Source organism: Myotis yumanensis, unplaced genomic scaffold, assembly GCF_028538775.1.
Source record: "Myotis yumanensis isolate MYYU_CA2020_CCGP unplaced genomic scaffold, mMyoYum1.0.hap1 SCAF_15, whole genome shotgun sequence".
NCBI classification, from domain to species: Eukaryota; Metazoa; Chordata; class Mammalia; order Chiroptera; family Vespertilionidae; genus Myotis; species Myotis yumanensis.
This window is the reverse complement of record NW_027223766.1, coordinates 29,865,314-29,893,121: the sequence shown is the minus strand read 5'-3', so window position 1 is coordinate 29,893,121 and position 27,808 is coordinate 29,865,314. Positions and strand designations below refer to the sequence as shown.

Here is a 27,808-nt window from a genome sequence, read left to right as displayed (position 1 = left end):
GTGAGGGGTATGGAGGAGACAAAAGATGTAGAGATTAGCCAAAGAACAAATATGCACAGCCCATGCACAAAGACAACAGTGTGGTGATGGGCAGAGGGAGGAGGGGCAGGGGCTGGGTGGAGGTAGATAAAGCAGGGGTGGGGGTATAGGTGGGGGAGGAAATGAGGAACATCTGTAGTAGTCTCATCAATAAATTAAAATAAAAACAAAATGAATATATCTGAAACAATTAAAGAACAAAATAAGAGTACATATTTGATTTTAATTACTCTCCACTGCACTTGTAATAAAATGTCCAATTGGAATTAGTGTTCTCTCTTACTACAGGGTAACATCTTTCACCAAAATGAACTAGCAATTACTGAGTGGGCTGCAGTGGAAACAAATACTACTTACTAAGCACCAGCAATGGATGAGGCACTTTAATCCTCACATTGACCCTGTGAATGAATTAAACCTCAGTGTCTTCATTTTTAAAGGAGAAAGCAGTTTCAAAGTATTTACACTTCAAATGACATAGCAAGGTGGTGATGACCCAGCTCTGAGTGATTCTGATCCTGATCTCTACTCACTGCCGCACAGAAATCTATTTATAGGCTGTGCTCTTGCCATAGCCCTTTCTCCTTGGTTGGTCGCACTTTATAACTGGTGAATGTTTGGGTATCTTCAACCTTATGGAAACTCTCAAGTGTTAATGGGCCATGTTTCATGGCATATAAACGTATATACAGTAGACTAAAGCACAGGTAGGTGTGGCTTCTCCATCAGGTGGTGATAAGGAAACCTTTTAGATGGCGATAAAACAAAGGTGTTGATGTTAACAACTGAAAAATAACCTGTTCTAGTTCATATAATAAAGTAAGTTCATCATACGCTCTACAAGGCAGCAGCAGCTTTAAGGACTAGTCCTGGAGTATTCAGTAGATGAGCAGTAATCAAGAGCTGCATTCCAGGTACAAATCTATCAATGATAAGTCATATGACCTTGCACAAGTTAATTAACCATAGTATTTTCATCTATAAAATAAAAACTATATTCTTCCTGCAACCTCATAAGGTTGACTTAAAGATAAAACAAGACATTGTATATAAAACAGTGTAAATTTAGAAGGAATAAGTTAAGTGTACTTTTTACTTATGACATACTAGAGGCCCAGTGAACGAAATTCATGCAGGGGGTGGGGGCTGTCCCTCAGCCCAGCCTGCGCCCTCTTGCAATCCGGGACCCCTCACTCCTTACCACCCACCTGCTTGCTGCTCCTTACCGGTCGGCTCACTGATCCTTAGCTTCTGGCTGAGCGTCACTCCTCCTGTGGGAGCACAGTGACCACCAGAGGCAGCTCCTGTGTTGAGCGTCTGCCCCCTCATGGTCAGTGCGCATCATAGCGACCGGTCATTCTGGTCCTTCTGCTGTAAGGGTCGCCTAGGCTTTTATTATATAGATTCCCCAAAGGAAGTAAATATTTCAATTATTCCTAGTGTAGATAGATTTAAAGTCTATGTATGTATGTAATAACTAAGACCACTATAAGCTTCTAATCACTACTCCATTACTACATAAAATTGAGGCAGTGGAATGTTTCTGGACATGTATGGTGGAGCCATGAAGCCATCACCTTAACCAAGTGACGGGCTTAATCATTTAAGCACTGTGGTGGGAAAGCTCATGAATAGAGGTTCCTGAAATGTCAAGTGATTTATATAATCTTGTGCGTGTGATTTTGGGATGAAAATTTCAGAACTTGGATTTGTTTTGACAGTTTGTATTTTTCCAAATAATGTCTCATCCCTAGTATAACTAATATATGTTGCTGTGTTAGCATTTATATAGGGCTTCCTACTTACCAGGCACTATAAGTGCTTTGGGTACATTATCATTTAATTTTCATAAGAACTCCAAACATTAAATAATCTTATCAATTGAGGCATACATACATTAAGTAATTTTCCCGGGGTCACACAGTGTGATATACACAAGGTATATATTTAAGGCTATCAGTATGGCTGCATCTTTGCCATTCATTTCTTTATTCATCAAGATTAGTTAAAATACTTTGTATAAGGAAGATGGATATTTAGATGGCATTTGAAGCCATGGGAATAAAAAAAAAATTACCTTGGGATGAGTACAGCAAGAAAATAGACAAAGGCTGAGAGGACGGAGCTATAGGAGGTTCCTATAGTTAGAAGTTGGATAAAGGAAAGGAGGTAACAAAGAATGCTGAGGACTAGTGTCCCGAAGAAGGAAAAACAAACAAACAAACAAACCCACACTTAAATATGATCTCAAAATCCTAGAGAATAAAATTAAGAAAAATGGTCATGTTTGTTGAAATCTATGGAGCTGTTGAGTTAAGTGAGGAGAAAATTGACTATTGACTTTGGGAAGACAATGGCCTGATAGAGATGATTTCAGTTAATGACTGTTCAATTTCAGTGAGGTTAGGAAAGATGCAATGTGAGGAAGTAACAGCAGTGAGTACAGAGAGTTCTTTAAATTGTTTTATTGTGAAGGAAAGCAGATGTTGGGATGATAACTGAAATGATAACTGGGGTCTTTTTAAAAGATGGGTAGTAAGGCATATTCATAAGCAAACAGGAATGATTCTGTAGAAAGGAAGAAAATAATGTTGCAGTAAAGAAAGGGAATAGTGCTGGTCTCCAGAGCATCAATAAAGGGGATGGCCTTACATGAGAGCAGGGCACCCTTCCATTAAACCAGGGAGAAAGGAACAGTGTGCAGACACAATGCAAGGAGATGCTAACATTGAAAATGAGATATGGAGTTGTTCTTTTCTGATTCTTTTTTGGGGGGATTATCCTGCCATGTTTTCAGTTGAGAATGAGAGGGGAGTAAAGGTTGGTTATCTGAAAAGGGTGGTACAGCAGAGTGGGGGAAATAAGATCCCTGGAGAAGTGTGGTAGGATTATCAGGCCTTACAGAATGCCAGTTTGAACTTGTGGTGTTACGTTTGAAGTGAGGCCCATTAGCACATCTGTGTGCTTTTTTTCAGCATCATTCAGCCTCTTAGATGCAGGCATAGAGCAAGTTGGGTTTAACCAGGCAAAAATGGCAGAGCGAGGGAGGAGAAAGGGAAATAGAGTTAAGACTGTTTGTAAGGGAATGATGCATTTCTGAACATGGAACCTAAGCAGGAAAAGGAGCCACAATGATGATGGGAGAGGGTGATAGACATTAAAAAAAAAAGTGATAGGGGAAAAAATGGAGATTTTGGTGAGATTATGAGATAGCTCAATTGGGCCTATTAAGAATAAGTGAGGCAGAATAATAGAACATTTCCAAAATGGCCTAGTTATTAGGCAGAATGGGTATTCATATGAGTGGGTAGTTGAGATGAGGCAGCAGCCAAGGTGATGGAGATGAAAATATTGAATCCATTAAGGATGAGTGCCTGAAATGTGGTGGAGGAAGTGGTGGTGGTGAAGTCAATCATGAATGCAGGGGGAGTGATGGAGACCACAACCAGTTCACATGAAATTCACATATGTGAATTAACACAGGACACAAGATGTTAACAAAAGAATTGAGGAGTCATGTCCTGCACATCACTGTGATGATGGGGATGGCCCTGCTCTTCTTCCTGAAAATTCTGAGCCCTAGCGACCATGAGCTTCCATGAGGGCTACAGGGGTACAGCTGTTCTGGGGTGGAATACCAAGTATTAAGTCAGAATGTCTAGAGCAGCCGTGGGCAAACTACGGCCCGAGGGCCAGATCCGGCCCATTTGAAATGAATAAAACTAAAAAAAAGAAAAGACCGTACCCTTTTATGTAATGATGTTTACTTTGAATTTATATTATTCACACAAACACTCCATCCATGCTTTTGTTCCGGCCCTCCGGTCCAGTTTAAGAACCCATTGTGGCCCTCGAGTCAAAAAGTTTGCCCACCCCTGGTCTAAAGTGTGGTAGGTGGTGAAGTTGAGGATTTTAGTCACTGAATTTGAAATTTAGTATCCCTGTGGAAAGTTTGGAAAGGAGATGAGGAGTAGGAAATTGAAAGAAGAAATAGAAAGTCCAAACTCTGATGAGAGATCAGTAAAGGAAATAAAAACAAAAGGCTGGTATTTTAGCTAGTGATCAAGCCAATGGGGTCTTGAAGCAAGGCAGATAAAAATTTCCCTGGATCCTAAATCCCAGTAGTGCCCTTGTAGATTGCAGTGGGGAGAGGGAGAGGGTCTCTTATGATCTAGGTCCTGCCTTAACAGAAAGCCCAGCTCTGGCCATAGCTGAACTGTTGCATGGAAATAGGAGACTATGGTGACTCAAAGCGGTGGACTGAGTGCCATGCTGTGATGCAGCAGCAGGAGGGGAACATCAGCTACTCTAGACTTATAAGTAGGTGCTCAAAACATACATGTTAGCCCTAGCTGGTTTGGCTCAGTCAATAGAGCATCAGCCTGTGGACTGAAGGGTCCTGGGTTCAATTCTGGTCAAGGACATATGCCCTGGTTGTAGGCTTGATCCCTAGTAGGGGGTGTGCAGGAGGCAGCTGATCAATGATTCTCTCTCATCATTAATGTTTTACTCTCTCTCTCCCTCCCTCTTACTTCCTCTTTGAAATCAATAAAAATACAGTATATGTTAATTGAACAAGTGCTACCTGATTAGTAGGTCTTGCAAAGTTTATTGATTCTTTGAATCCATTTAGCCCTAAACCTGGCTTTTTATGAGACTTTCACGGGGCACCAGCCAAAGCAGTAATGCTATAAGTCAGAATTATTATTTAGCATTATGTTTCATGTATTCATCTACAAATTTGAAGTAAGAAGTGAAGATAGCTACTTACAGTTTTTAAAAATGGAAACTTGGAATTAACCTACAACTCCTCTGTAATCTTGAAGTTCATGATTTAGAGTTTCTGACACCAAAAGATCAGTCAGGTTTTGGCAGAGGCAAAATACAAAACCATATTCAATTTGCCAATCAATTTAATATAGATTTTTTTTTTCTATTCACAAATGTGAGCTTAGTTCTATTACTCTGTGTCTTACAAACCAAGGCCCAGGAAATAATAAAATTGATATTATATTTATGGGTGGCCTGGAAATAATCAGTCTAGTTACTTTATAGTCCCATTTTATAAATATCAGTACTCAACTACATATTTGATGTGATTGTATGAGTGTGCGTGTGTATAACTTTTAGTGTGTATATTTATAAAAAATTAGTACTTTAAGTGTGTGTTACTTATTTTGATAAATTTTATTAACTTAATAGAAAAATATTTTGAAATAATATTAAGAAAACATCATTAGCCTGCTACTTCTTGAAATTGTTATGTCATAATAATGCAGCTCAATTTAAACATTTCCTAATGAAATACATAGAGATATTTGGTTATTAAAGGAGAACTTTCATATTATTAAGAGAACATTGTTAAATTCTGTTAGTAAACAAATTGCTTTTTCTTTTTTTCTTTTTTTTTAAATATATTTTTATTGATTTCAGAGAAGAAGGGAGAGAGAGAGAGAGAGAGAGAGAGAGAGATAGAAACATCAATGATGAGAGAGAATCATTGATTGGCTGCCTCCTGCACACCCCCAACCGGGGATTGAGCCCACAACCAAGGCATGTGCCCTTGACTGGAATCAAACCTGGGACCCTTCAGTCCAAAGTCCGATGCTCTATCCACTGAGCCAAACCAGCTAGGGCAAATTACTTTTTCATTAAGTTATTAAATAATATTTGTTCTCAAATATTATTGAACAGCCATGGGTGGGTGCTGAGACTTATCTGTTAAACATATTTAACCAATCACTTAATGGACTAGAATATAAAGGTCATGTAGACCAAATTTTCTGGATGATGGCACTTCATTTACAATGCTTTATTGTTCTATTCCAATGACTAAATGTCTTTGTCTCTATAAATTCTAATCTGCTCAATTACATTTTTTTGCAAAGAAATCTGATTTAAAAATGTGGGTGGAGTTTGCTCAGGTTAGCTAGGAAATAAGATCACATATTTTGGGAAAGTTTTGGTAAACTAGTTAGCTAAAAGATACTATCTAGCAATTATAGGAAAGTGAAGTCAAATACAGTGGGGCCTTGACTTACGAGTGTCCCGACTAACAAGTTTTTCGAGATACGAGCCGTCTCTCAGCCGATTTTTTGCTTTGAGTTGCGAGCTAAAATTCGGGTTACGAGCCAGCTTCAGATACCCCACCGCTAGTTGGCGCAGCGAACATCACAGTGAATGCCACAACATCAGCCAGCATCACGTGTCTCACTCGTTCACTTTTTGATTTGACATATGAGTAATTTGAGTTATGAGCTCCGTCAGGGAACGAATTAAACTCGTAAGTCAAGGCCCCACTGTAGATTAATTAGGTTGGCGGGGCGGGGGTGGTATGGAGGAACTCACAGTTTTCATGATGTTGGAGAAAAGATTCAGTTGGAATTAGGAAGAGAAACAATAAGAAACTGTATTTGGAGGGAGAATTCAAAGAAAGGAAGTTGGATCAGTTCTGAGAAATTGAATCTCATGAGGATGGAAATCCAGGTGAGTGACGGAAATAATTGAAGACAGCTGTGAACATCATTGGAAAACCCCAGGCTTTTGGAGTCATCTAAGCCTGGCTTTGATGCCCTCCTCTGCCTTAGACAAGTTGGGGTTGGAAAGTTGTTTACATAATCACATTTGATTCAATCTTCTCTTCATTGACTTAGTTCCAATTGAATTTGCCCTTTACAAAGAGAAATATTCTGGCTAAATAACATAACTAATTTTAGAGACCAAAATGTAGCGGCAAATATTTAAAAGAATTGTGTGATCAATTACAATAAAGAGAAGTCCAAGTCTTTACCAGTTATGTTTTTCAACTACTCTTTGTAAATCTTCTAAGTCAGGTGACTTTTAGAGTGTGCTTGATAAGAAAGCTGTGTTTCAATGTGACTTGAAGATTCAATGTCAGGAACCACATAAACGGAAATGGTGTGGAGAATAAATTACACTCTATATCAAGTTCTAGTTCACTGATTTTAAGGCTCTTCTGAAATATTCTGTTGGGCCCCAAATGGCATTATTGTTTCTTAAAAGTAAGAAGGAGGATTTCTCTTTTTGGTCGTCTGAAAAGATGAATAATTTCTGTTGTCATTGTCACAAAGTTATTTCAGCATAAACAGGGTGCGTGTGAATGGCATCACTGAGCAGAGGGTAGATTAGCTGGATGTCCTCTTTAGAGGAGGATGCTTGGAAAGCAGTGCAGAGTAATTGAAAGAGATCTGGATTCTTATCTTCTCTCTTCCTGTTTGATCTTTGTTGGACCACTTAACCCATATCCTTATCTCTAAAATTCAGATAATGATACCAAGCAAGTTGCCCAGGTTCTCTTAGCACACAGACAATTGTAATATTCACCTAACACACTGAAGCAAATGGATGAGGCCAGAGGAAACTAGCTTGGGGCTTCCAAGTATTCAAGCTGTCCAGGCTCCTTGAGGGGATCAATATCTCAGCACATCGATAAATAGGAGGACGTATAATTTATCATGCAGATATGGACATTTCCAAAAGTGAAATTGGGTATATTAATAATAACACTGGGATTGGCAGATTAGGCAGAAACTGGCATTTTATTGGGCAAACCAGGACATATGTTCAGCCTAACGATAACCTATTCACAACTTTGGGGGAAGCTCTAGTCTCAAACAATAGCTGGCATATTAAGCACTCAGGAGTGGTTAGCTATTGTTATGTATTGGAAATCTAAATGTGAAGAACTTTTTTGACCCCTAGGGAAAAAGTTCACTCCAAATAGTTCAGCAGTGATGCCCACCATTTATTCTAGCTATTCCAACTGTAGGATCAAGGGAGATGGGGGGAACCAACAACTATGATCCCAGGAATCCTATGTCACCTTTTCTGGTGTCATGGACTTATGTTACTTCAATTCCAGTCTTCTCCTTTTTTCGTCTCCTTTCTGATGTATGAGTAATCCAGCTCTAAAATCTCATCTTTGGGGTTTGTTTTATACTAATACTACTAGTAACTACAGTCTTTCACATTTATTTGAAAACAAAGCCTCAGTCAAAGGTTTACATAAAGGTAATTTATTTGAGAAGTTATCTCATGGATCAAGAGTTATAGAAAAGGGGACTTAAAAAAAAGAAGAGAGAGAGAAATAAATAAATATGAATTGATGAATTGACCATCAGACTGGTGACAGGTGCTCAAATGCATATGACCTGCAGTACAGAGAGGTTTATAAAATATGTCCCTGACTTTCTGTTCCAGGCTTATGTCCCCCATACATCAAGGTGGCTCCAAGTGGGTGAACATTCCACACTTTTGGGCTGCCCAAGAGTGGTGGTGAGAGGCTTCCTAAGAGTGCCATGTTCTGATGACAAATATTCCCCAAGGAAGGAAGAGCTATGTGGCTTAAGCACAAGGTGAGGCATTTTCAGAATGTATCTGAGTGAAGCTATTCAGATTCTATATAGAACTGGTCATGGTGAGATGACCATGACCTGTGATATAATGTGAAAAGGATTGAGCAGAATTAGGCTTGAAAAAGATGATATCAAGATATTTCCATGTCATTTAGCAGAAGTCACTGAAGGATTTTGAGCATGGAAAAAATATGCTCATATATGCATGTCAGAATGATAAAGACAAGTTTGTAGGAAGTGTGAAAGGTATTGGAACTAGTGATATAAAGAAAAACAGCCCAGCAGGCATGGCTCAGTGGTTGAGCATCAACCTATGACCCAGGAGGTTGAGGTTTGATTTCCAGACAGGGCACACACCAGGGTCTCAGGCTCGATCCCCAGTAGGGGACAAGCATGCAGGAGGCAGCTGATCAATGATTCTCTCTCATCATTGATGTTTTTGTCTCTCACTCCTCTATTTCTCTCTGAAGTCAATAAAACTATATTTTTAAAAAAGACAATTTTTAGTAAAGAGGTGAGAGATGATGATAGTCAAAATCCAAGCTATTTAGGAGCTGGATTTGGATTGAGCAAGAAGAGTGTAAGAGAGAGAGAGGAATCTAGGATTACTCCCAAGTGAGCAGTTGAGTAACTTAATGGTGCCAGGCTCAAGTTAGAAACATAGACTCAGAAAAAGTTGTCTGGTGTGGGTGAAGCATTGGGCATACAGAATTCACTTTGGGTGTGTAGAGTTTAAGGAATTGGATGTAAACTTGGATATATATATACATATATATATTTTTTTTTTTCAAAAGAGAATTAAGAATATCAGTGTGGAGTTCAAGAGAAAGACCTGGACTGGATAGAGTGGGGATTAATAGCATATAGGTCAGGGGTGGGCAACCCCTGGCACACGTGCCAAACATGGCATGCCAGTAACTTTTGCTGGTATGCAAAACCCTCTCTTATAATCTTTCATTTACAGTTTTTTTCTTAATATCGACTTTTTTATTTTTCAGATAACTTCAGTGTAGGTGCATCTTAGATAAATAAATAATTTTACATAACAAGTTATCTTAAAGACCATAGACATGGATTGACGAGAGAGGGGAAGAGCAATTTCTATGCCTCTGCCTTAACTCTCCCTGCCTTCCTAGATCCTACCAGTGTTTTGGTTTCATCCACATATGCTTGTGAATCTTTGTTCTCAGTGATGAATTTTGTTAAGTCTCGTAATAGGAGTAGCCTGACGGATGAAAGTAGTAGCTCATGCATATCTCTGAAGGTCACGAAATATAAACCTGGTGTAAAATTTCTGTCATCAGTGATGCAGCAGCAAAAGTCCCACTGATAATATCAAACGGAGTCATAAAGTTTTCTGTCGAACTATCAGTGTACATGTATACATTACAAAATAAATGTATTTTTCATCGTCATATACTGTGTTTTTGTCGCTCGAATGAATTTTATTATTTCTTCAAGGTTCTTCACATATGTACACCTTAAGAGATATCAAGTAGGTGTAACATGTTCTCAAAAAATTAGGATTGGCATGCAGAAGAATTTTGAGTCAGAGATTTTGCTGGTTTTGGCATGCACTCACAAAAAGGTTGCCCACCCCTGATATAGGTGATAGGTTGCAAGAGAAATAACAGCCCCAGAAAGATTGCTATTCCAATTAATTGCAAGCAGTTAGTGGAAAAGGGGTGGGAAAGAGCTAATTTGGGAACTCAGATGACTGGAAAGGCTGAAAAGTTCCAGAATACCATTCCTCTCCTTAGAGTAATAGTTCCCATATCACCTTGGGAAAGTATTCTTCAATCATGATTCCTATGAAAATTAGTAATGTAGTAAATGTAATACTATAGGGCCTTCCTTCCTTCCTTCCTTCCACCCATCTGTGCATGCATATATTTATCTATTTAATTAAGCAAGAGTCAAAAGAGAAGGCCTCAATTAGCAAATCCAGTTTGCAAATTCATTGACAACACAAACACATACACTACATGCTCCTGCCAACATTCATCCATAAAATTCACCTTTGAGATTCATTTAGTTAGAATTCCACAGACACAGTTGAGTGAGGGAGAGCATGACCACTGCCTCATACTATACTCTGATGCAAAGCCTTTCCCCTCCAGGGCAGATTCTGTGGGAAGTTAGAATAAAGCCTATAGTAGTGACAGATTCATGGAGCAAAGCAAAATGGGTGTCTGGTTTTTATTTCCTGCTCCATTCTTTTGGGAAGCTGAGCAAATCACCTTTGATCTGCTTATCTGTGGATTAAGGATTATCTCACTTCAAGAAGACTGTTTTGGCTCCTGATGGTTGTAAATCAGTTTAACAATTTACTTATAAATGAAGCAAAGAAGGGTTAGCTTTCTAATACTGTCTTTATTAAAATTAATAAAAACTAACCCTAGAACACTAGCGTGTGCCAGGGAGTTATCTAATCTTTACAAACACCTGATGATATAAGCATGCCATCATTCTACCTTTTACAGGTGAAGAAACTGAGGCACAAAATGCCTGAGTGACATGTCCAAAGACATATAACTAGGGAGTGTAGAGTCAGAATCTGACTCCAGGAAGGCTGGCTTCAGAGCTTTGAGCTTTATCTTTATCCTCTACTGTCGAGGTTGGCGAGTGGATTCAGCAACTCTTCATGAAAAGACAATGCCCCTCAAGAAAATGCATTGCATTCTTTTGAGGAATTCTTGTTGCATGTTTTACTTCCAGGGAAGTTTTATTTACCTTGACAGGAGTGAAGGTTTCAATTATTTCACAAGATGATGGGCTTGTAAAAAGGAAGCATTTTTTTCTTTTTATAGTTATATATTTTTCTTCTACAGATAAACAAACAAACAAAATTATATAAATCCCATAAAAGGCATGTCTTCTTCATGAGGTGTGAGAGCCCCAGACTTGTTCATGGGGCAATCCGTGCACACAAAAAGAAAAGAAATACTAGAGTATCTGTTTACTTTATCTCATTTGTTTATATGTTCTGCTGTTAATAAATAATGTTATTTATTATTACAGTAGTCCTATAAAATTTATGAATTAATTTGTAACTATATTGGAGATGAACCTTCAAACTTTTATTTATTTTTTTCCTGATAAAGGTGACTATTCAAACAAATTTGGAGACCACTGTTTTAGAAACTCTAGAACAAGCATGTCAAACTCAAAGGCTAACAAGGGCCAAATAAATAAGGTTTAAGTTTATGTGGGCCACAAAAAACAAAAGCTTCAATTTTCATAGAAATGCAGGTTTATTTCCATAGAGACATGCTGAATACAAAGGGCTGAAATAAATTAGTAATCATTAACATAAAATAATAGAACATTTTAATAAAAAATAATATTTTTTCTTGAACATTAACTTACCAGACACCAAATAACTGCACAAATTAATAAGTGTAATGCAAATAAACCTATTTTTCTTGTTCTCCAAAAGTGAAATATTTCCTGTTGCACACACCAAACAAATCAGTCCAAAACTAATGATGTGGCAATCAGCTGCTAAAATATTTGCTGCTAGTATTAGTGGAGAGAAATGGTGCCCAAATGAATGCAATACGATTATAATAATCAGTCATTAGCAATCATTGTAGTTCGTTATTAATAATTATGTATAACAGGATATTGTAAAAATTAAGTTACAAAATTTTTATTAAAATGTTTCCTACATACCGGTATATTGGCTGGGCCATAAAAATATTCATTGTGGGCCACAAGCCACGAGTTTGACATGCTTGCTCTAGAATTTAGGAATCTAACCTTTCATGCTTTATTACAAGGAATCAATTTACACTTTCACAGAATGATTTAAGCCATCTTCTAAAGACTCACTGGATTTCTGGGCAGTATCAAAGCTACCATATTTCTGAGGGATTCCCCATAATGTAAAATTCTGAGATTTCTAGCATAGCATCTAATGCATAATGAACTCTTAAAGAAAACTGTAGGAAGGGAGGGAGAGAGGGAACAAGGAAGGGAAGCTAACATCTTCTTACACAGCACTTTATCCTTAAGGCATCTTTAAGATCACAGATTTTGTACACAGTCTTGATCTTTGCCCACAGCAAGGAAGCTTTCTTGATAAGAAACACATACTGTCCTCAGTTTCAGCATATTGGGGTGTTCATCCAAACAGTAAAGCTGGTGTCTGATGAGAGTTGGGGGGAGCAGTGTCACCCTGCTGAGGATCTGGCACATCGCAGATACCCCATACATTCCTATCTAGTTATTAAAAACACATCGCAGATTTATTGTGTGCTATGTTTTGGGCACTGTTCTGTAAACTTTACATATTATCTCCTTTGAGCCTTACAACTTGAATATGAAACTATTATGAGGTTCTGTTATTAACCTCTTTTGTGAATGAGACCAGCGAGATTAACTCAACCAAGGTCACACAGCTAGTGGCAGATGCCAGATTCACACCCTCACAATCTGGCCAATCACTAAACTATTGCACAGGAACTCCCCAGCCTCTTCCTTTCACATTTTAACCTTTTAGACTACGTTTCCCTTTTAAGGCTACCTTTGATTTTCATTTTAACATACTGTACTTATCCTGGATTTTGCAAGGTGAGGGCAAAGGGGGCTCAGGCTGTGGGAGAATTCCTAGAATCCTAGGGAAGGAATAGTTAAAACCATAATACCAAGATTACAGAGTGGGGCAAAAGTAAGTTTACAGGTGTTCATATGGAAAATAATACAATGATTAATAAATAATAATACAAGAATAAACTCTATGTTTCATGTACTCACAACTGTAGACCTACTTTTGTCTCACCCTGTACCATGAGGAACATTATCATGATAACTCACATCTTATGTTGGTTTGAACACTTCAGTTTTCAAAGTACTTTTATATATATAAGACTTTTACAACTAACATAAACACTTCCAGAATTTCCTTGGGTAGGCGATATTTTCCCATTTCTAAAAAGGAAAGAAGATCTTGATGTAAAAGGGTTAGTGACAGTCACAGAACTAGGGCATGAATTTGCACAATCTGATTCCTTGTCCTGTGCCCTTTAAATAATTTGTCCAACTGATAGCCTTTAACAATGGGCAGTTGAGGTGGGTAATTGTTCTCGAAACTGTACTAATAACAACCCCTTACGTTTGTAGAGAGCCAGATTAGCAGTAGGTTCCATACCAGCTCTTTGTTATTGGTGGTGATCAACTGTGTTGAGGAAGGTTCTGAGGCTGAAACTCAGCTCTGTGGGAATGAGTGCAGTGATGGTTTAGTCCTGTCTTTCACAGGTACATGTGCAGTACCTACAGCATATACACTGAACTTCTTATTGAGATTTAAGTTTAGGAAATTGCTGTCTTATATATTTCTCCTTCCAGATACAGTTATTCCTTTAGGATCCAACATCACTATATTTATACTGCTTTGATTTTCTGTCTATAACTACATAAATATCTAGTAACATTTTTCTCACTGTCCCTCTTGAAGTCAGAGACCTCATAGATCTGGGTATTCCTTCAGCCTGACTCAAACCTTGGCACATCTTAGAACTCAATTAATAGTTATTGGACAATTTATGATTAAAAACAATTTTGTAAGATGAGCTGTCTGTTTAAGAAGTCAAAGAATTCTGTGAAAGCCATCTTGAGTTGACACAAGGTTAATGAGCTTCTCCTCTGGACTGTCTCTTATTCCTAAGATGTAAATGACTTACCTGATGACCACTGGGACTTTTCAAAGCCATTAGTATTCTAGGAGGGACTAAAGATTTCTAAAGTTGCTCCATTTAAGTGACCTACTGTACTTGGTTTTGAATTCAGCTGCCTGTGTTTCCTGCAAACTTCATCAGTTCCCCCACAGACATGAAAAGAAATCGTTTCCGCTGAGCCATCTTGCTAGGAGACCTTTACTACAATTGTCCCGAAGAAGAAATTATTCTTCACCCCTGGGGTCACTTGGTAGCAAAAACAGACTTCTCCCTTTTCTTTTAATCTGTTCTACTTCACTGCCTCCTTTCTGTGTGTGTTCTTAAAGGTATTGCCTTATTTACTTTGATGGTTTCCCAACTAATTGAATACAGCAGTGAGTTCTTTTTTCCTTGACTCCTGAATGTTTCTACTACCTCAAGGGGAAGGGGCCGCACCAGACAGTTTGCCTTTGAGATACTTGCATATTGAAACGACTTTCAAAGTTGTTGATATTTATGAGACTGTGAAAAGTTTGCACATTTGGCTGAAACAGAGAACAGACCTCGGCTTGGGTGGTAGTGTTCCTAATTTATGCACAGGGGAATCGTTTCTGAAAACAAAAGGATAGCTATGTCCTGTAGCTTGATTTTTAGGTTTTTGTATATTGTCACCAAATGGTCCTAATATGATTTTGTTTTTTTAAAAAAAAACCCACCAAGAACAATGAAGGAATTACCTGTATATGAAATAAGAACCACAAACTATAAAGTCCAAATCATATGAAAACATTACTGTGGAGAAAAAAGTAATGGTCTTAGAATAGAATCCTTCCTCCTGACACAGAGATGACTTACTTTCTAACCCCATCACTAGCAAATATTTTCTGATTATTTAACACATGTGCGTACCCCACAGCAAAGGGACATCTTCCCTAATTGGTCATAGTTGTATATATTTTGTGACCCTCCTTTCTCCTTCCTCATTCTCACCCTTGCCTTACCATGTCCATTTTATGAAATACTCTCAGGAACATTTTCACCAAGACAAGGATGTTGTGTGAAAAGCTATAAAATTCTAAGAAAAGATTCTTATCTGCCCCTTCTGCACACTGACCCATACCCAGTGGCTCTCTGGAGCTCAGGATTTTCCAGGCTGCTATGTTTAGTATGCTGTATGTGTAATGAATCATAATGTCCACCTGTAAGTGTCATAAACAGTTGGTATAAATATGCTGGCATAATGTGACTCAAAACACATGGCCAGTTTTAGCCGGAGTTCAAACAATATTCGCGGTTCCAAGAAACCTGTGGCTTGCAAGTTCGGGGGAGTGGGAGGAGAATACCGGAAAACTGAAGGCCGTGTTCTCTGCTGCCTGTCAGTGCACACTCTACGGAAGAGGCCGGAGAAGGTGGGGGGAGGAGTGACAGGAAACCCTGTTTTCCATTCGCGTTTGAAGTCATTCATTTTAAGGACTCCCAAGAAATTGGTCTTTGGATCCTATGGGAGTGGGTGGTTTCACACACGATCTTCCCTCTTCCTGGAATGCCCTCCCCTCCTCCCATCCCCCCCCCCCCCCCCCATTTTTCCATTTGTCTCTCCTCTCACTCATCAGGTCTCAGCTGCTGGTTTTTTAGGGTTTTTTCCTGTGAAAGGGGAGTTCTTTCCAGCCCACAGAGGGGTGAAGAGTCCTCTGCTCCAGCTGCGATGACACAGTCTAGAGTGGAAATCCTCTAGGGCAGGGATCCTGCTGTCTCACACACTCATCAATGCCCAGCACTGGGCACAGACGCTGCTTGGCACTTGATACATATTGTTCACTTAAACCCAATAAAGTAAAACGGCCCCGTTACACTGTCAGTAGGATGTTATTTACCTTCTTAAAGAGTGATGACAATTGCCTTGTGAAGGGGGAAAAAAAGTAAAGAGATTCATCATTGATTCTGTGCGGTTTCATTCATTCATCAGCACGTCTCTCACAAAGTTCAGCGCAAGTATCCTGTCCTCTCTGCAGGCCTGTCTGATCTCCCCAGACAGACAGTAGCTTTCTCTCCCTCGATCACCGGGTGCTCATGTATAACCTGGACTTCTGCTTTGTCTCCTCCTTTTATCCTGTTCCACCTGGTCACCAGCTACTTAACGTTGTGAACTGCGTCTCTGGTCTCTTGCCTTACTCTAATTTTTCTAGGACCTAGCGTATGGGTTAGCATAGGGTAAGTGCTCACATTTGCTGAAATAATTGAAATGTTGGTGAGAAAAACAGAGCATCTATTTATTTAACCAACACTCCATAAATATTTATGGAGGACCCAGCTGTTTACCAGGTACTGTTTTAGGGGGTGGGAATACATCAATAAAATATCTCCTATTCAAATAAACATTTTAGAAGTTTTTAACTTTTCCAAAACCAGGGAAATGGTTTCCAGGTTTGTTTTGTAACTCTGTTTACCTAAGAAATACACAAAGTTTACCTGGTATAAGTTGCTACACAGTAGGTGTTGAATTCTAAGGTTGTGATTGAGAGTCAAGCTTAATAGTATTTTGTTTCATATGTGGGTAAACCTAGTACCCTGAAGGTATGTATTCAATAAGGAAAATACAAGAAGTAGCTAAGTTAGCAAATAATTTCTGTGTTAACCAATGTTACCATGGACACAAATATCAGTGTAATAATGGTGAAGGTTCTTTCCTTTTTTTTTCTTATATGCATCCTAAAGTGTCCTTAAAGCCAAAAGCTGAGCATCTTCGATCACTTGCTAAAATTGTACTTAATTAAATTTCATTTTTTAAAAAAAGTACCTAGTCCTTCTTAAGAAAATAATCTTCTTTTTATTATATTTAAATTAAATTCTCCTAGAAATAGATTTTTCATCTGTTTGCTTTAAGCTGGAATCATTAAAAATGCACAAGAATTCCATGCTGTGAAATTTTTATCTTCTCTAATAATGCTACCTCAGTTGAGGAGTGTTTAAACAACTAGGACTTGCTCATTCTCAGTCATTTTGACATTGTAGATGATATATGGAATATAGCAATTCATGTCCATTTTGATCCACTGGCATACTTCATTTCTGAGCCAGTAAGCAAAATTTTTAGGAGCAAACCTTCCGTATTAATTGCAAAATCAATATACTTTGGATGGAGTGAATTTTGTGCTCTCTATTTTCCTAATTTAGAAGCTGCCTCAATTTAAATCCATGGCCCTATCTCATTCATATTATTTTGTGAAAAGGCAGATGGTGACTTTTTATTCTTCTAGCCTGTAAAGGAGACATGTATCCAATTATTTCCAGATTTATGCTAACGGGACTTAACCGTTCTTTAAGGGTCTTGTAGCACTGCAGACTTCATAAACAGGTGCTCTCATTCATCATAGAACTTGACTCGCTGTGAATGAACTACAGCAGCATTTACAGCGAAGACAGGGACACTCTAAGGCAGTTAGGGGCAGGGACTGAACGTCCTCCATAATCAAAGCATAGGCGCTGGGAAGCATTACTCCTGCTGGAGCTGGGAGAGGTGAAGACTTTCATCTGGAGGCAAATGAAACAGGCAGTATTTCATCCTGGCCGAGTTTGCATCTCAGGTCAAGGTCACTGAGATCCTAGAAACCTGTTGAACACCACCACCTTTTGTTCCTGGAAAGACTAATCCTTAGTTAGACTGTAAAAATGAATAAAGTTCATTTACAGTCCACCTTCTCTTTCCAGATCTATCAGCTTGCAACAAGGAGGAGCATGCCTAGATCCCATAGTAGAGAAGTGATGAGAATTCAGTTGTGAACCCAGTTTTGTGCCTGGCTCTGTCATTTTTCAGTGATGTGACCTGGCGAAATCAATTCCACCTCCTTGAGACAATATGCTCCTCTGCACGTTGCAGCCAAAACCACCATCATTCACAGATTTGCTGTGAGGATTATACAGGTAAAACAGCACAGTCAACTGAGAGCAATCTATACACTTGGCAGGTAATATCATCATTACCCATAAAACTGATTCTGGGACAAAAATTGGCAAGACCGTATTACGGTTGGTATTCCTCCCTCTGGCAATCACCTTGTTCACATGCCAAGATTCCTCTCGCCTGTCTCCCAGCAACATCCAAATATAATATCTTGATGTTTCAGAGGAAAAATAAAAGCTGTAACTGTCAGTACTGTGATGGAATTGTCAACAGCAAATTAAATCAGCTACATAAATTGTGAACCAAATATGGGTTCTATTATTTCTGTGACAGTTTATACACTGGCCAGTTGTGTGTTTTTTTAAAGGAGACCAAATGAAAACCAAAGAGACTATAAACACCCCCTTTTAGAGGGGAGCACCCCTATTGTAAACCTTTTTTTGATTGTTAAGTCTGGGATGGATGAAATAGCAAAGATACAAAAATATAGGTGAAATGTTAGCATTACATAAAAAGGATTTCAATTCTAAGCAGAAGAAATGCTCAAAGTGGGAAAGATAGAATTCATCATTTAGGCAGCATAGAAAATTGGGAAAGGCCAGCCATTTTTTTCATACTCCACATCCAATCTCACAAGAAATCTTGTTGGCTCTTCTTTCAAAATAGATCAAGAAAGTGACCAAGTGCCCTGGCCAGGTAGCTCTGTTGGTTAGAGAGGATCATCCCGATACACTACGGTTGTAGGTTCAGTCCCTGGTCAGGGCACATACAAGAATCAACCAATGAATACATAAATAAGTGGAACAACAAATTGATGTCTCTCTCTCCCATCCTCCTCTCTCTCAAAAACTATTATTAATTAATTAACTAGAAAGTGGCTCAGAGAAAACTTCCCACCGCCTCCTCTTCTACACCCTCCTAACACATCCTCTCCACTGTGGCTGCCTCCCCAGTCTATTCTCAACTCAGCAGTTAGAGTAATAATCACTTTAAAATGTGAAAGAATCCTATCTTCTCCTATTAAAAAGCCTCTGATAGCTTCCTTCTCACTCTGAGTAAAGGCCACGATCCTGAAAATGTCCAGGAGGGCCCCCATACCCCACTTCTGTTTACTGACATCACCCACCTTCAGTTGTCCATCTCACACTCTGGATGCCTTCACCTTCCTCTTACCAGGCATCCCCTCCTGAGGGGCTCTGCCCTGGCCATGTGCTCTGCTGGGGGCAGCTTCAGTAATCCAGCTCCTCCCCAGACACCCACACGGTTTGTACATGCACCTGCCTCAAGCCTTTGCCTAAATATCACCATCTCAATAAAACCCACCCGAACACCTTATAGAAAACTGTAAGCTGCCCACCTACTCTCTTCTCCCTAATATTGCTTACCCTGCTGCATTTTTTCTGTAGCACTTATCACCCCGTGGTGTAATCATTTACTTATTTATTATGTGTATTATTTATTGCCTACCTTCGTCTATCCATTTCCCCCAATATATATTCCCAAAATGCAAGGATCTGTGTCAATCTGTTTCATTTGTGTATCTCATTGTAGAATGAATAAATGGATGCTATTCCTAGCCAGATATTTTTGACAGTGGTATTTCCACAAAAAAACTTTAGAGAGAAGCAGAGAGCTTGGCGTAGAATGCTTTTTAAATGGAAAAAGAGAGGGGAGGGGGCACAGGAAGAAAAATGGGGCAATAGAATTTAATGAACAGAACTAAAGCTGAGGCTGTAGATGTCCCAAAGACTTGTTTTAAACCTCCAGTTTCTAAACACATTAACTAGTCAGCTTAGTTCTCCCTTTGTGCTTTCTATGAAAATTGGAAAATATTCTGGTTTTAAATTTCAGTGATGTTGAAAGAGTGGCTAACATTTCATGAAATAGAACAATGGCGTTGTTTCTGTTAGAATTTATATGGCAATCATTAAATCTTTCAGCAAAAGCAGCATCCCATGACGTATGTGGCTTTTAATCAACGTATTTGATGTCAACACATCCTGTGAAACTGCAATTATGTACCATCATTTGAAATGAGATGAATAGCTTTTTAATAGGCAGAAGCAGGATTTTTGTTTGAGACAGTGCGTGACAGTCTTCTATTCCAGCTGCTTGTGTCCAGAGCCAGGCACTGCATGTCCAAACCTCACATGAATGTGTATGCTTTCTGGAAAGTCTCATGCTAATGTGAAGAAGACTAGGAGGTGAAGATTATCCAGTACAGTGTGGATATTAAATTTGTTTTGTTCTCATGGTTTCTCATTCCAAGACAGTGATTTGAACTTGGTGTTTCCAATTCTTCCGATTGGGTGGTGGTGGTGGTGGGGGGGGGGGGGGGGGCGTGTAGCAGTATTAGCTGTTGACAGAGGACAAAATCAAATGGTACCACAAGTTATTTTCCACCCATCCCCAGGAGGTTCTTTGCAATAGTTGGTCTCACCTTTTATGACTAAAGGTTGCAAGGGTTGGGAAAGGTGGAAGTGGAACACACTAGGAAAAAACATTTAATTGTTTTTAGAGCTTCTCAGAGATTGGGGCAGATAACATTTTACTAGTTTTCTCTAATGGTGGGATTCCTTGTAGGGCCAGGAAAAGTGTGTCACCTCAGATGGGAATGGCTGGTTGGAGCACCTTGGGATGCTGGATACTAGTAGTATCACTCCCCCACACACATACGCATGGACACACACACACACACACACACACACACACTTCTCTAATGACCTGCAGCCACCTGCCTTTAGGATTGGTGGGCTGAGGCCCTTGTTAAATGCTCTAGATGGCATGAGACCTCTACTATGCCTGCATAACACCAAGGAGGTGTCATATTGACACCTGGTTATATTTTCTCACTTTTTCCAGAAACAGAAGCCCAGAATGGGTCATCTGATTTACTGAAAGAGAACAATATGAAGTTCCTTGCTTCCAGGTTTTGTGGAGTAAAACTTATACCTACTACAATGATTCAAGAGAGAAACTGGCAGATGTATGATTTATCAAAATTAAGAGTTCTCACACCCTCACTTTTTTAAACCACAAGAGGTCTGCATGAGACCATAGACATGTAATCTTTCAACCCAGTGAAATTACAGTGAGCTGGGAATTTCCATGGATTATCATCACAGAAAGATCGTACTTTTTATAAGATACACATACAATCGCAGTAACACGTGTCTGCATAGTATCATTTCTCAGAGCAAGGTCTCCAGCTGAAATCTACAGAGTCTATTTCCTCCAGAGTTCTGAAATTGACTGCGAGGTCACGCATTTGATCTTTGCTCTTCAAAGCTAAACGGAGAGAAAGTGATCCTGAAGTATCTGGCAATTCAATCCACTGAGTGGAAAATCAGAAATGTTCCAGTCTTCCACATTTGCTTTCAAATTTACCACAGAGATTATTTTTTAAAGTCTTTGCCGCTGTTGCCTCTATTACATAATGCTCGGTACTGTATTCTGTGGAGAAGAAACAAACACAGAAAAACACCAGCATTTCAGACATGGGCCCTGTGCTCTGTGGGTTCGTGGGAAACACTTTCTGCGGTTAATTCCCCTGGGCCACCCACCCTGTGGCCTTGGGTCGGAGACTTCTTACCTGAAACAGTTCCTGGTGTTCATAGCGTAATGGCAGGGCAAGACGTTAGGGGGAACTCTGGCTTCCAAAAAAATGGGCAGTGCGGACACCAGGCACAGAATGACTAAGCACGAAGCTTAACCACATCACAGCGGGGGACTTGGGAATTCACTTTTGGGAACCTCCAGTTCTTGAGAAAGGAGAAGATGGGAGGTGAAGAACTGTTTACAGAGGCTCAGATGTTTGCTTAAGATTTATTGCAAGCCATATTACTCTAGGTTCTCTGTGTGTGTGCAGAATACATGGACCCAGCTCAACCTTGACTCATAGGCGATGTTAAAATACATCAAGACTCCATCCTGGCTCTCTTGCAAGCCAAGCACCTTGACATCCTAGTTTACAAGCACTCCTCATCTTTGCATCCCCATTCTTTCTGTGACACAGCAGTATCGTTGATGCATACATTGTGTCACATCAATCGAACTCTCTTATTTTGCTCCAACTTTCCCATGGTCAAAGCCATTGGACATTTTTCAGTCCTTAGGTCTTTTCATTTTCTCTCAGTGTTTAATGTGATTGACTAGTTCCTACTTCTTGAAATGTTTTCTTCCCTTGATTTTGATGGTACCTGGTTCAATATAGTCTCAGTTCTCTTCTCATTTCAAGTATATTGTTATTAAATGACTTATCTGTATCCTGAACTATTACAAAATGTAGAAGTCATGATGTGTCTACGTATGAATCATTTTTGCAGTACTGGGCATTGACCTAGGGCAGTGGTCAGCAAACTCATTAGTCAACAGAGCCAAACATCAACAGTACAACGACTGAAATTTCTTTTGAGAGCCAAATTTTTAAAACTTAAACTATATAGGTAGGTACATTGTTATTAACTTAATTAGGGTACTCCTAAGGCTTAGGAAGAGCCACACTCAAGGGGCCAAAGAGCCGCATGTGGCTCTCGAGCCACAGTTTGCGGACCACGGCCCTAGGGTCTTTGCTTTTGCAAAGCTATATAGAAAAGTGTTCAAAATCATGGCCATGACAACCAGTAGATCTGGAATCAAATGCTGTTTTGGCAATGTGGCTCTCTTCCCTTAATGTGACTGAGAGCCGAGGGCTGTTAACAGTACTGCCAGCCATTAGTGGAATATGTCCTGGCCCTAAAGGGAGTCTGGGCAGAGCTGCACAATTTTCATTGCCATAGCTCTATTAAAAATTATTTAATTGGTCTGTGCCTCACTTTACACAGCTATAAAATAGGAAAAATGACAGTATATATCACATGTGTTTGTTGTGATTGCTTAAAATGATATCTGGCACATAGTGTTATTGTTTTACTTCATAACCACTCAAGTCAGCAGCAGAAATAAGCCCGCATTCCAGGGCTAAATTCAACAGATTGCCAAACTATAACCTTAAACTCATCCTAGACTTAGGCCCACATTCAACTCATAAATTCTATGAATGCTTTTTAAAAATATCTTTCTTATTAGTGACCTCTTCCGCAGTCCTAACAATATTTCCCTACTTCAAATTCTTATTTACTGTTGTCTCATATGTTTTGCTTCCTATCTTCCTCCCCTCCAGACAATCCTTTGTAAATAGCTAATGATCTTCTATACAGATTCAAATCCTTCATTTTCCTTCTTAAAATCTCATTGCCAATAAGACATAGTAGCAGAAAGATAACCAGTTCATCTCTTGCTACTTTTTTCTATTTAGCAAATTCTCTAGCAACAGCTAATAATGTTTAGCTCATCTTATCAGGCTCTTGCATGGCTCAATTGTTTTGTGAGTTTAATTTCTCTCCACAGGTAAAATAGCTTCTCTTCCACGAAACTTTCCCCAACTCATATATATGAGTGCACAAATGCGCACAGACCTTTTTCTCTCTCTGCCCATGGAAAATATGTTCTCTCTCTCCACCCTGTTATCTTGTCTCTTCTGTCTCTGTCTGGATTAAAGCACCTAACATAAAATATCATAATGTGATATGGTGAGACTCCTATTAGTGGGGTGGACTTGGACAAATTGCATTCTTGATTTCTTTCAGCTTACACTGGAAGGTCCATGTTAGGATTAACTGAGAAAATGTATACAAAGTGCACACAGCATGTACTGAGTATTTAGTGCATATGAGTACTATTGTGTTTATCTGCCTGTCTCCTCCATTTGGTATGAGCTCCTCAAGAGAAAGAGCCTTGTCTTAGACATCTGGGTTTCCTTGACATCTGGGAGAGTGTCTGGCATAGGCAATGAATACTTGCTGGGTAAATGGCTAAGGAAAGGTTTGATACATATCATATATCATATTGAATTTGCACAGGATAGCCTTTTTGAAAAAGTGAAATGTCAAGTGTGTGACACTTGAAGAGTTATTATCTCTATTCTAAAATAAAATGCTTCATAATCTTTTTTTTTTTGGAGACTGTGAAAGCCATTTCAAAGGTTAACTCATGTGGTCATGTCATCTCAGGTAGATAAACATTATTTTTCCTTGCTGACAGAAGTAAAAATCATAATGACTAATTAATGATAGTATGATATTTTTTCATTCATTCATTCAACAATTATTTGTTGAGCACCTTCTAAACGTTAACCGTTCTAGGTGCAAGCACTTGAAAGATGAACAAAGGCAAATATGGTTCCTGCCCTAATGAAGCCTGCAGCTTGAGTAGTGGGGGATGACTATTATGGCAGAAAGTGATGATAGTCAGTGTGCTCAGACCTCTCACAGGGGATGGGTGGAATGCTATGGTACCATGTAACAGAGATAGCATTTAACTAATCTGGAGGAACTCAAACTAGAGGAGAGAATAGCACAGGGTTCAGGGCACAGAGTTCCTGAAGAGCTTTGTAATGCATATTAAACTTAGACTTTATACAAGGGCATCATGTGGATTTAAACAGGGGAGTAACAAATCTGATTTCCATTTTGCAAAGACCACTATGACTTCTATATAAAATTTGGATTCAAAAGGCCAAAACTGAAGCCAGAAAGATTGTCTGGGAAGCCACCAGCAATCTGGACAATCAGATCCTCAAACTCTGAATCTGAGTCTCCATTCACCATTTGTGTTTCAAGGTTGACTATTGTGGTACTATGATAATACGGGGAAGGCACCATAGGTATAATGGTAACAAGGTCTATGTGATTGCACAAGAAAAGCAACTTACTTTTAAAGGAACATTTAGAAGTCATCTTGTCTACCACTCTCACTTTTAGATGGAGAAGTTTTTACTCACAAAGTTCATATCTCACCCAACTCCCACTCTCTAAATATGACCTGAGTGCTTTGGATTATACCATGTCCCCAGGGCAATAGAAAATAAATCGGGGACATGTTCCCTAGTTCCAAGGACCTTTGAATCTTATTGAAGAAGAAAAATAGTTCTTCCTAAGGGACCTGAAGCCAAGATAAAGAATGAATATAAGGCTAATTGTGTTTCTACTGCTGTAGTTAAGCATTCTCCATGCCCTCACTGATTAATGGAAAATCTTTATGTCTCCTTAAACTCTAAACAAATCTATATAACTTCATAGCTAGCAATAGAGGTTGACCAGAAAGCCTACTATTATTATGTCTAAAGAAATTTTAAAGTTTCCTCCTCAGCTATCTATACTAATATAGTTTGCAGAAATAGGAATGGGGTAGGAATACATCCTTTAGCTTCTTCCTGTGTAGGGTCCAAATCCTATTCAGATGATTGGTAGTTTGGAGCCACATATCGACCTCCTCATCACCAGTGCAGCCAATGGATTATGAAAGCATGAAAGGGTAAAGCTACATGGTTGGATATTGTGGAAATACTTAACTGTGATCATCATTTTTAACAAGACTTTTACGAGTAGCAAATATGTAGTATTGGGTACAATGATTTTACTGCAATAAAAATATATTTTGAAGTATAAGTATTTCCAAATTTTTAACATATCACTAATAATTTAATATTTTCAAGGTAACTTAAATGTTTCTGAATTTAAAAAATACAGTCCACAATATAAAAGTGTGTCAATACTTTGCAGTGATCTGTTCTGGATTTTGAATCCTTCTATTAACTAACCATATGATTACTTACTGGCTCTGTGCATTAATTTCCATCACTAAGACAGGGGTGATAATAGTGGTCACCTCACTGTGGTTGTTGGGAGGATTAAGTGAGTCAATACATGTAATGAGCTTAGAATAACACTTGGTATATAAACAGCACTTACTGTTACATAGTTGTTATGAAAATTTTTGAGACAATAGGGTCTTATCCATCAATAATTTTCATAAAGCTATGAAATATGGGACTAAATACATTTCATATTAAAGGCAATTACTACCCTGTCCCTGACCTATAATTCTGAGTTATTATGTGGAAAAGTATTTATAATTATTCATCCTATTTTCTATGAAGATTTCAAAATTCCATTGATAACTCTGGGGTGGAGGGATGGGAATTGTGAGATAACATCACATCATTTTAGGCTGTAATCATCCCAGATGGAAACCATATCCAAAGGTTCAGTGTATTCTTTGGAAGGAAAGATGTAGGGTGGTGCCACTTGCATCATATTCCAGACCAGATTAGAGGTCTTGGAATTGTGGTTGTACACACCCTGTTTTGGGTTGTAAGAAGCCACTCCACAACCAAGGGCACATGGAACTTCCTCCAAAGTTTCATCTCTGAAATATGCAGACCCAATGAAATACCATGTGACAACAAATGATTATTAGTCACCAGCATATGGAAGGTTCTCATTAAAAAAATATTTTGAGTACATACTCTCTGACAGGTATTAGGCTAGATATAAGGCTACCAAATAAGAAGGAAACACCAGACTTCTAGCCAAGAAAGTTCCCATTCGTGGAGGAAAGAAACTAGTAAAAAAATTCTAAGTGCTCTCTTTGGCAGCATATATACTAAAATTGGAATGATACAGAGAAGATTAGCATGGCCCCTAAGAAAATTCCCAAAATAGTACAATAATAGAAATATGTAAAATTCACCATAATGAGACAAAGGAAGTGAGAATAGGGTGCTCTCAGGGAGGAAGAACCAGAGCTGAGTCTTGAAGGACAAATGGAAGTTAATCATCCAATAAAAATAGTGTCAAGAGAAGAGCATTTTAGTTAGAAAGAATAAAGGCCATAAATCTTAGTATGTTTGGGTAACTGTAAGTATTGCTGTTTATGTCTGGAACATACAATTTGAGTTGCATGTTGGTGAGAGTTCAGGCTGGAGAGGGCTTTTTGTCTTGTATGTCTTGCTGAGGAGTTTAGACATTATTCTGTGGATAGTTAGGGCCCCTGAATAATTTTTGACAAAGCAGCAACACAATATTATTTTTTATTTTAGAAATATCCCCCTGTCTGCAGTGTGGAAAATGACTACAGGCAGGCAATAGGAGATTCTTATATAATTAAAATGATAAATAATGAGGGTCCACATTTATGCCGGGTTGGAAATGGAGAGAGAGCTTGAATTAGACACAGACTTCAGTGATAAAACTTACAGGACTAAGTCACCAATTAACTTGAAGTGTTGGATGAAAAAGCAGAAAAGTATAAGTCAAAGAAGATCACCATATTTCTGACCTAAGTAAACCTGTTGGTGAACAGTGGTGCTGATAACTGCCAAGGGGCATGGAGCTGAAGGTGATGGTCAGGTGAGTGAAGGGCAAGACCATTACCAGAGTGCCTTCCCATTCCCCTATGTGTTACTACAAACACTTATCCTGGTTATCCAGAATTCTTTCTTCTGGTTATGTTAAAAGTTAGTTCAGAAGAAGGGTAATAATAGGAGGAATAATTATGGATAAATTTCTATTATCTATCTCGACCTTAATTCAACTTGCAATAGAAATTGCTCATTCAGAGAGGGTAAATGTAATTTTTAAAGCCCAGATAGGTCACATCTTAGAGAATAAGACTTTGATTTGTTGGGGATACCACCAAGATGGCAGCATAGGTAAACACTGGAGACTGCTGCTGCAAACAACCACTTCAAAAATACAACTAAAAGACGGAACCGACATCACCCAGAACCACAGGAAGGCTGGCTGAGGAGAGACTCTTCAACTAGATGGAAAGACAACAGCATACCAAGGCTCAGAGGAGGCGCAGTGTGGAAAATTTAAAGGTGCGGAGGTGCGCGCGCAAAGCGGGCTGGTGGCTGAGGGCGCAGTTGTCGTTTTCAATCAGGAGGGAGTCTCAGACTCTGAGCTCCAGATCCGGACGAGTCTCTAGGGACTCAGACTCAAACAGGAGGAGCG

The 27,808-nt window shown here is 39.0% G+C and overlaps 1 protein-coding gene and 1 non-coding gene across 8 annotated transcripts in view; both read left to right on the top strand.

The window, feature by feature from the left end:
• COLEC10 (collectin subfamily member 10) overlaps window positions 1–27,808 on the top strand; it is a 289,303-nt gene that overhangs the window by 194,914 nt on the left and 66,581 nt on the right. The window contains exon 1 of one of the 7 annotated variants that reach the window (XM_070392753.1): window positions 8,320–8,414. The exons of the other annotated variants lie outside the window; for them this stretch is intronic. The gene's annotated coding sequence lies outside the window, so the exon portion shown is untranslated. Of the gene's footprint in view, window positions 1–8,319; window positions 8,415–27,808 lie in introns of those variants that run through there. 7 annotated transcript variants of the gene reach the window in all.
• On the top strand, window positions 26,433–26,534 carry LOC138993608 (U6 spliceosomal RNA). The gene has a single exon (XR_011468322.1). It is a non-coding gene; the product is annotated as a U6 spliceosomal RNA (small nuclear RNA).